This window comes from Bos indicus, chromosome 21, assembly GCF_029378745.1.
Source record: "Bos indicus isolate NIAB-ARS_2022 breed Sahiwal x Tharparkar chromosome 21, NIAB-ARS_B.indTharparkar_mat_pri_1.0, whole genome shotgun sequence".
Lineage (NCBI taxonomy): Eukaryota > Metazoa > Chordata > Mammalia > Artiodactyla > Bovidae > Bos > Bos indicus.
This window is the reverse complement of record NC_091780.1, coordinates 32,517,021-32,526,188: the sequence shown is the minus strand read 5'-3', so window position 1 is coordinate 32,526,188 and position 9,168 is coordinate 32,517,021. Positions and strand designations below refer to the sequence as shown.

The 9,168-nt window shown below is 41.7% G+C and overlaps 1 long non-coding RNA gene across 1 annotated transcript in view; it reads right to left on the bottom strand.

Moving 5' to 3' along the window:
* Positions 1-2,601: 2,601 nt before the first annotated feature.
* Positions 2,602-9,168, bottom strand: part of LOC139178208 (uncharacterized) — a 21,502-nt gene continuing 14,935 nt past the window's right edge. The window contains exon 3 of the long non-coding RNA XR_011562630.1: positions 2,602-7,954. This is a non-coding gene — a long non-coding RNA (uncharacterized lncRNA). The remainder of the gene's footprint in view (positions 7,955-9,168) is intronic.

Genomic DNA, 9,168 nt, shown 5'->3' with positions numbered 1-9,168 from the left:
ATTTCATCAGTAACTTTAAAAAAATATTTCAACTCATCATTTATCACACTTACTGAACCACTGAACTTTTTTCTCATGATCCCTTTTAATATCCCATGGAGGCAGTGTGCAGTAGGATACTTGGAGAGTAAAGATCTAGACTTTCAGTTATAAATAGGAGAAATCAAAACATTAGCTATAAGAATAAAGAACGAGCAGAGAAAGAGATGCTCAGAAGAGGAGACAAAGGCACAAAATCAGAACAGGCCTCCAGTGGAAAGGAGTGAGTTCAGTACATAAGAGATAACTTTGGGACTTCCCTGGTGCTACAGTGGATAAGGATCCACCTGCCAGTGGAGAGGACGGGGATCTGATCCCTGGTCTGGGAAGATCCCACGAGCCACAACTACAGAAGCCTGCTTTCTCTGGGGCCGGTGAGCCCCAACGACTGAGCCCGCATGCTGCAACTACTGAAGCCCGTGTGCCTAGAGCCTGTCTCTGCAACAAGAGAAGCCGCCGCAAGAAGGCCACGCACCCCAACAAAGACTAGCCCCCACTGCTCACGACTAGGGAAAGCCTGTGTGCAACAAGAAAGACGCAGTGTGACCAAATGAATAAAAGTAAAAAAAAAAATAACAATTTGGGAAAACTTCTGAGCCACATTTTTTGAGATTCGAAGGATTTCACATAGATAAAACTGGAGCAGGCTATTACGCAGGAGAAAGAGAATTCAGAAATTATTAACATGATTGCAAAATGAAGGTCACTTTGAAGTGAAGTCAAAGTCGCTCAGTTGTGTCCGACTCTTTGTGACCCCATGGATTATACAGTCCATGGAATTCTCCAGGCCAGAATACTAGAGTGGGTAGCCGTTCCCTTCTCCAGGGGATCTTCCCAACCCAGGGGTTGAACCCAGGTCTCCTGCATTCCAGGCAGATTCTTTACCAGCTGAGCCACAAGGGAAACCCTAGACTCCAATACATTGATGAAATAAACAGTTCATAAACACAAATCTTCAACTACAATTGTTTTTAATAGATAGTAGCTCTGAAGGTCACTTTAGAAGCATCCAAAAGGAGAATGCTGAAAATGCAAAAAGGGATGTGGCGAGAGAGAGCAAAGAGCTCAAGAAAGGGGAAAACATTCCTTAAGTAAGGAAAGATTTGAATTTATATTTGAAAAAGCACAGTACATCTCAGGAAAAACTTGATAAAGAACAATCAAGACCAACAGCAGTTGGTCCTGGCTTTTCAGCAGACTAATTAAAGAAAAATTAAGACTTCAAAAAAAGGACAGAAGTGATAGGAGAATTTAGTTTAAGGTAAAGATGGTATTTTAAATCAGAGGGGAAAATACCATTTAATAAAGGGTTTTGGTATAACTCACCATGTATCTTTAAAAAAAAAAAAAAAAAGGATAGCTTTCCATGTTACTTCCTCTCCTAAAATTCCAAATGGATCTTAATTGTAATAATGAAATTATAAAAATAATAGAAGAAAATCTGTATGTTAGCTAAAGTGCTGTAAGGGGTAAATTCCAAAAATACCAGGCGCTTAGCACAACAGTTTAGTTTTTGCTCATGTGAAGTCCAACTGGAAGGGGTAGAGTGAGATGGGGATTTTGCTGCCCACAGTTTTCCCAAGACCCAGGATGAAAGAAGCACTGGCATCTTCAACAAGTGAGCTCCCGGGTTGCTCTGAGCATTGATTCCATCTGTCAGTCAGACAATGAGAGACGATTATGCATGAGAAAGCACACACATCCAAGACAAGAAAGATAAGTGGGAATAACCTTTGAAACTGAGGGAATTTCAAAATTATAAGATGTTTCTCTGCATAACTCTATGCAAATAACTTTGAAATATCTAGTTGAAATATTGATTTTCTAGGAATACATTATTTATTAAAACTGACCCCAGAAGAGAGAAAAAGTCTAAATAGATAAATCTACTAAAAGAAATAGAGAAAGTTGTTAAAGAGCTAATCCTTAAAAAAGATTTCAGGGGGGAGTTCTACAAAGCTGAAGGAACAGACATTCTCAATGCTCATTAAATTATTCCAGGGAATAGAGAATAATAGGCACATGAAGGAGGAGTAGGGAATTATCCAGCAAATGACTATGGAAGCTCAGGTTGCCTGATAACAAGCTGAATGTCCACTGAAAGCTACCATTATCTCAACAGTCAAAGTTCAACTTTCCACCAGCCTGCCAGATGCCAGCAGTTAGTATTCTAGACAGCTCTCTGAGAAGCTGGCATCTAAACTTAGTCTGGACACCTGGGCTCCTCAGTTATGAAAATCTTTCTTAAGCCAATTTAAGTTGAGTATCCATCTCTTATAAAAGACATGTCTTATTCAGTGGATAAACCATATTCTATTCAATTCTTAATGTAAATAGGAAATGATACATTGATTGAAATGTATACATGATTGAAATGATACATGATTGAAATACATTTGCTAGTAATTTAAAGATAAGTACTAATAATACGGCTGAGTGCCAAAGAACTGATGCTTTCGAACTGTGGTGCTGGAGAAGCCTTAGACAGCAAGGAGATGAAACCAGTCCATCCTAAAGGAAATCAACCCTGAATATTCATTGGAAGGACTGATGCTGAAGCTCCAATCCTTTGGCCACCTGATGCGAAGAGTGGACTCACCAGAAAAGACCCTGATGCTGGGAAAGATTGAGGGCAGGAGAAGGGAGGACAGAGGATGAGATGGCTGGATGGCATCACCAACTCAATGGACATGAGTTTGAGAAAACTCCAGGAGATAGTGAAGGACAGGGAAGCCTGGCGTGCTGCAGTTCATGGGGTTGCAAAGAGTCGGACACAACTTAGCGACTGAACAACAACTAATAATAATATGGACATGACATGGAAGTTAAAAACACAAGAGGAAAAACAAGTAACAGTCAATGCTTTGTCAACCCAAAAAAATTCAGAAAAGGGAAAACAGAAGGTATTGAGAAAGAATAATTAACAGAAAACATGAAATTGAATGGCAGGAAGACCAAACATTTTATTGTTACAGTACACCTGTGACTTACACTTAAATTTCTTTATTGGGCACACACACACACATATTCTTATACACAGTCATACACACAAATCCAGTTATAGACCAGTCAGTTACAAAATACTCACTTATAACAAAATAACAAAGATTAGCATGAAAGGTCTGGCAAAGATAATCCAGGCAAAAGCTGACAAAGCAATGTAGATATGTTCATATCAGACAAAGTAGAATTCAAGACAAGACACATTAAGCAAGATAAATAATATAATTTTTTTTCAAATAAAAAGTATAGCCTGCCAGAAAGATATGAAATAAAAAAGAACTTCAACCAAACCATAGGCATAGTGGAAGGGTTTATCATAACCTGAAATCAAATTGAGTAAAGAGAAGGTTTGAATATCAAATTTAAGAAGGTTTGAATATCAGATGTAACAAGCTTCATGTGTAGCCCAAAGGTAAACTATCTGTTTTACTTTCAGATCCTTATAGAGCAACAACAAAAATTCACCACATAACACACAGGCCACAAAAATCTCAGAAACCAAAAAGGAGAAATCAGATGAGCCACATTCCTTGCTCATAACGTAATAAATCTAGAAGTTAACAACAAAAAAATAAGGTCTTCACCTCAAGTCTAACCACTTGGAAATTTTCAAATATTCCTCTAACTCAGTTCTCAGTTCAGTTCAGTCTTTTAGTCATGTTCGACTCTTTGTGACCGCATGGATTGCAGCACACCAGGCCTTGTCACCAACTCCCGGAGTTTACTCAAACTCATGTCCATTGAGTCGGTGATTCCTCTAACCAGCTCAAGTTAAACTGAAAAAGGTTTTAAATCTGATGACAAGACGCCTGAAAGGGCTAACAATATTTCACACCAAAACCTAAATACTCTGACTGAAGATTTCCTCAGAGCAGTGTCATAGTCTTAAACTGTTCTGTGTAAAGTCAATATTCCCTCCACAAAGATATTCCGAGTGCCTGCTATAGGCCAGCACAGCTCTAGGTGCTGAGGGTAGGGCGGTGACCAAAAGAGGGAAGGTTTCTCTGTGGAGCTTACAGGCAAGCAGATAAATGTCAGGATGGCTTTTTAGAATATCCTGAATATTCAATTCGAGAAGCTGGAAAGGTATAATAAAATACTCTCAGGAAAGTAAGAGAGAGGAATAAAGAAAGTGTAAAAAATTAATGACAGCAAAGTCAAACAGAATTGATAAAATTAAGATCTGATCAGACTGCTAGGTTGACTAAGAAGAAGAGAGACAAATCATGAAAAAGTATCCTTAGAAATGGCAAAGGGAATGATACAGAGAAGATTGTACAGATTTTACGCAAATGACATGTATAATACAATGTCAAAATTTTTTTGAAAACAGGTAATTTAGAAAGCTATTATGGATAAAATGGAAACATAACTAGAAATACGTAAATTACCTAAGTTGACTCAATAAGCGGTGGAATACTTGAGTGGTCCAGTAACTATAGAAGAAAGTGAAAAGATTGGTCAGGATCTAATAACCAAAACACGTAAATACCTCAGTGATTTCAAAGCAGAATCTGACAGTGGTGCTGATGACCCTATTTGTAGGGCAGCAATAAAGACGCAGACATAGAGAACAGACACACTTGGGGGGAAGGAGATGGCGGGACGAACTGAGAGAATGGAAACATATACATTACCGTACATAAAACAGACCCAAAGTGGAAATTTGCTGTGTGACACCGAGAGCTCAGCCCAGTGCTCTGTGACAACCTAGAAGGGTGTGATGGGGAAGGAGACAGGAGGGAGGTTCAGGAGGGAGGGGACATACGTATACCTGTGGCTGATTCGTGTTGATGTATGGCAGAAACCAGCACAATATTATAAAGCAATTATCCTCCAATAAAAATAAATAAATAAATAATTCACAAAGTAGCCCTCAGAGGCAGTAGGAAGGCCCTGCTGGGGCTGGATTCAAGGCCTGCCTGCCACGGATGCTGAATGTTACTGAATCATCTTTCTACATCTCTTGAGATGATTGTATAATTTTTCTTGTTTGTTTCATAAATATAGTGAGTTATATTGATTGAATTTTTAACATCAAATCAAAATTGCATAATCAAAAAAAAAGTAGAGGCTGACAAAATTTCGAGGACTGCTATTTTTACTTAATATGTAGAACATAAAGATGGAAAGAGACTCTTTGGCAAAGCTGGCATACCAAAATCTGATCCACAAAAAAAACAATGGAATTATAATTACAGGACTTTAGATGCACAAAGAATGAGAAGGCTTGGGCACAAACTGCCCAGAAGGAGTGTTACAATTGGAGGCACTACTGTGTGTTCACTTGAGCATATGCGTGGCCTGTCACCCAAACCCAGCTGTGGGGACGTCTCATATACTGTGGTCCTGCCCTCCATCACTCCTTATATCTGTAATTTCATGGAGTATTTCCTACAGCCAATTGACAGGCAAGGAAGAGAACAGAGAAGAGTTTACGCACAGCTTGTCCACTGAAAGTGGACTCCTGTGGTCCTGCTGTCCCATTCAGAGGTGGCCCCAGGAGAAGACGGGGAAGAGAAATCTTATCAAGGGCAAAATTTAAAACATTGTATCTTATTGGTCACTTTCCTTGAAGGCAAGATGGCCTGAGGTACAGATCTACATTGGTTCATGAGCAGTAGTTAATGGTCTGGCCAAATGATCAAGGGCTTGGAAAGAACAAGAGTGGAAATCAGTGACCATGTGGTCTGGGAAAGATAATGTGGATAGAGCTGTCAGAATTGACCCAGAGGCAGAGCCTACTGTGTCTCACATAGATGCTCTCCAAAATGCCCTCCGTGTGGAGGAAGTTCTCGATAACCAGGTGGACATGATCACCCACCCAGTGGGTGAGCTGACATCTATCAACTTCTTTCCCCAGCTAGTCCTGGGCCTGCTCAGGAATAAAGTGGCTTTGGAGGCAGGAACAGAGACCACCTGGTCGAGTAGGTGGTCTAACAGCCGTTCAAAGCTGACGCAGCCGCTGCTGCCGACAAGGGCCTAACTTTCAGCAGTAGAGACCAAGTCTGCAAGTCTGATATCATACTACAGTGGAGAGGAACAGTCAGCTCTATGACAGCGAGTTGCTTATATTGGACTCCTTCCATCATGGGGGACAGTGATTTGTCCTCGTTGGAATAAATATGGATATTGGAGTTGAATAGGTATTTTCTTCATGCTTCCATCAGGACTGACATCCGTGGACTTCATAAATACGTCAGAACAACCCATACAATACTGCTTCTGCCCCAAACTCACTGTACAGCCAAAGAATGAAGCCGTGGGCCGATGGTCATGGGATTCACAGCTCTTATCATACACAGGAGAGCTGGCCCGAGAGAAGACTAGAGCAAACATTTAAAGGATCAGTCACGACACCCTGGTAGACAACACTCTGTGAGTTGGGATACTGTCCTCTAGGATGCGGCGTACGAGCTCAACCAGCAACCAACTTACAGTGATCGGTTTACAGCAACCCTGGAACCAAAGCATGAATGTGGGCTTGGCACGTGTCACCACTCCACCAAATAATCTCCTTTCAAAAAATTTGCTTTTTGTTTCCACATCTCTACACCTGCTGGTTTAGAGGTTTTGATATGCAAGGGAGGACAGCTTCTATCTGGAGACACACAATGCTTCCCCTGAATAGGAAGTGAATACTGCCAACCAGCCATGAGGGGCTCTCAGGCCAGTAGATGAACAGGCCCAAGGGAGATCATGTGTTAGCTGGAATGATTGATTTACAAGTGTGCTGTCCAATACTGTAGCCACTAGCCACCTGTGGCTATTATATTCAAATTTAATTTAAACTAAATTAGTAATTCAGTTTCTTCAGTCACACTAGCCACATTTCAAGTGGTCAACATCCGTACATGGCTATGTGTGTGTTGCTCAGTCGTGTCAGACTCTTTGTAGCCCCAGGGACAGGAGCCATCCAGGCTCCTCGGTCCATGGGATTCTCCAGGCAAGAATGCTGGAGTGGGCTACTGTGCCCTCTTCCAGGGGATCTTTCCGACCCAGGGACTGAACCCACATCTCATGTGTCTCCTGAATTGGAAGGCAGATTCTTTACTACTGAGCCACCTGGCTATAACATATGCGTATTGGCTACCATTTTACCCAGAGAAGATGTGGAACATGTCCATCATTGCAGAAAGTTCTACTGGACAGCACTGACTGACGGTACTAACGGGTACTAAAGGGTAATGGGGAGATCATTACAATAGTACATGAAGAAATGAGGTTGACTCTCAGGAACCCTCTGCTCTGCCTGCTAGTACTGCCATTAGTAACTTCCAGTATGGAAGCAAGATTACAACAAAGATGTTAGGCAAGACCACTAGGGCCCAGACCCCTCAGGAATGGACACATGGCCTAGAATCCCCGCCAGATGAGGTGTTGGCCAAAGGCAAAGTCATCATGCAATAGATGGTAGAGGAAGGAGGTTATACACCCGAGTCAAGGCACAGAGCCCCGTATTCTCTACCCATATTTCCTTCCCTGCTCTGCCATCTATACATTTATATACTTTAATGAATTTCTCTTGTATTTCCCTTTAGTCCATGCTTGTATATACTGTTTGAAGAGTATTGAGAGAGAATTGGGACAGAATTAGAGAAGAAATGGACCTTGCCCAGAACTTGGAGTTGTTTACAGTAACTGATAAGAGAGTGAAGATATTTTCAGTTTGCCAGACTGGATTTTTTTTTTTTTTGCACTTCAGCATGGGAAGAAGTCTGAATTCTAGTAGGACTTGGTTGGTTTTGTTGGCTTCCCGGAGTGTGGCTCTTCCAATAGTTTTCCAGTGTTAAAGAAGAGTTGGTTTTCGTTGTTTGCAGTCAACGCCTCTGACTGGTACAGAAATATAAATACTGATGAGGAATAGACCACATGCTATTTGCAGATGACGTACTTGGCTTCCCAGAAATTCCTAGAGAATAAGCAGAAGAATAAATAAAGAAAAGAAAAAAATACATGAAATAATTTACTGTGGCGACCAGATACAAAATTGCTTTTGTATTTATCAGCTTCATTCTGGAAGGAAATGTGATCTTTAAAAATTTTTGATGTAAAATAAAACCAGACCCAGAAGGCTTTGAATATCAGACCATTTTGTCCTGAAGGTGCTGAGGAGAAGTGAGACCTGTATTAGGAAGCCAAACACAGGAGTGTGTGGGAGGGTGGGAGCTCCCTGGGCCTGGCCTGTTCCTCCTGAGAGGTGCCTGCTGCTGCTGCTGCCTGGAGCAGGGGCTGGGGATGGCTCAGATGGAGAGCAGCACCAGCTGCAGTGCACTCTGGTGGGGCCTATGAGGTCCAAAGTGGCTGGAGAGAGCTGGGAGGGGGGAATGAGAGTCCCGTGCAGCCCCCCAGGCCACAGCATATCCAAGGCCCTAAGCTTATACAGCCTCAGATATGCAGATGATACCACTCTCATGGCAGAAAGTGAAGAGGAACAAAGAGCCTTTTGATGAAGGTGAAAGAGAAGAGTGAAAAAGCTGGCTTAAAACTCAACATTCAAAAAATTAAGATCCTGGCATCCGGTCCCATCACTTCATGGCAAATAGATGGGGGAAATGTGGAAACAGTGGCAGATTTTGCTTTCTTAGCTTCTAAAGTCACTGTGGACGGTGACTGCAACCATGAAATTAAAAGACACTTGCTCATTGGAAGAAAAGCCATGATAGACCTAGGCAGAGTATTAAAAAGCAGATACACCACTTTGCCGACAAAGCTTTGTCTAGTGAAAGCTATTGTTTTTCCAGTAGTCGGGGACAGATGTGGAAGTTGAACCATAAAGAAGGCTGAGCGCAGAAGAATTGATGCTTTCCAACTGTGATGCTGGAGAAGACTCTTGAGAATCCCTTGGACTGCAAGGAGATCAAACCAGTCAATCCTAAAGGAAATCAACCCTGAATATTCACTGGAAGGACTGATGCTGAAGCTGAAACTCCAATATTTTGGCCACCTGATGTGAAGAGCTGACTCAATGTAAAAGACCCTGATGCTGGGAAAGATTGAAGGCACAAGGAAAAGAGCACAGAAGAAGCTGAGGTGGTTGGATAGCATCACCAACTCAATGAACATGAACTTGAACAAACTCTGGGAGATAGTGGAAGACAGGGAAGCCTGGCATGCTGCAATCCA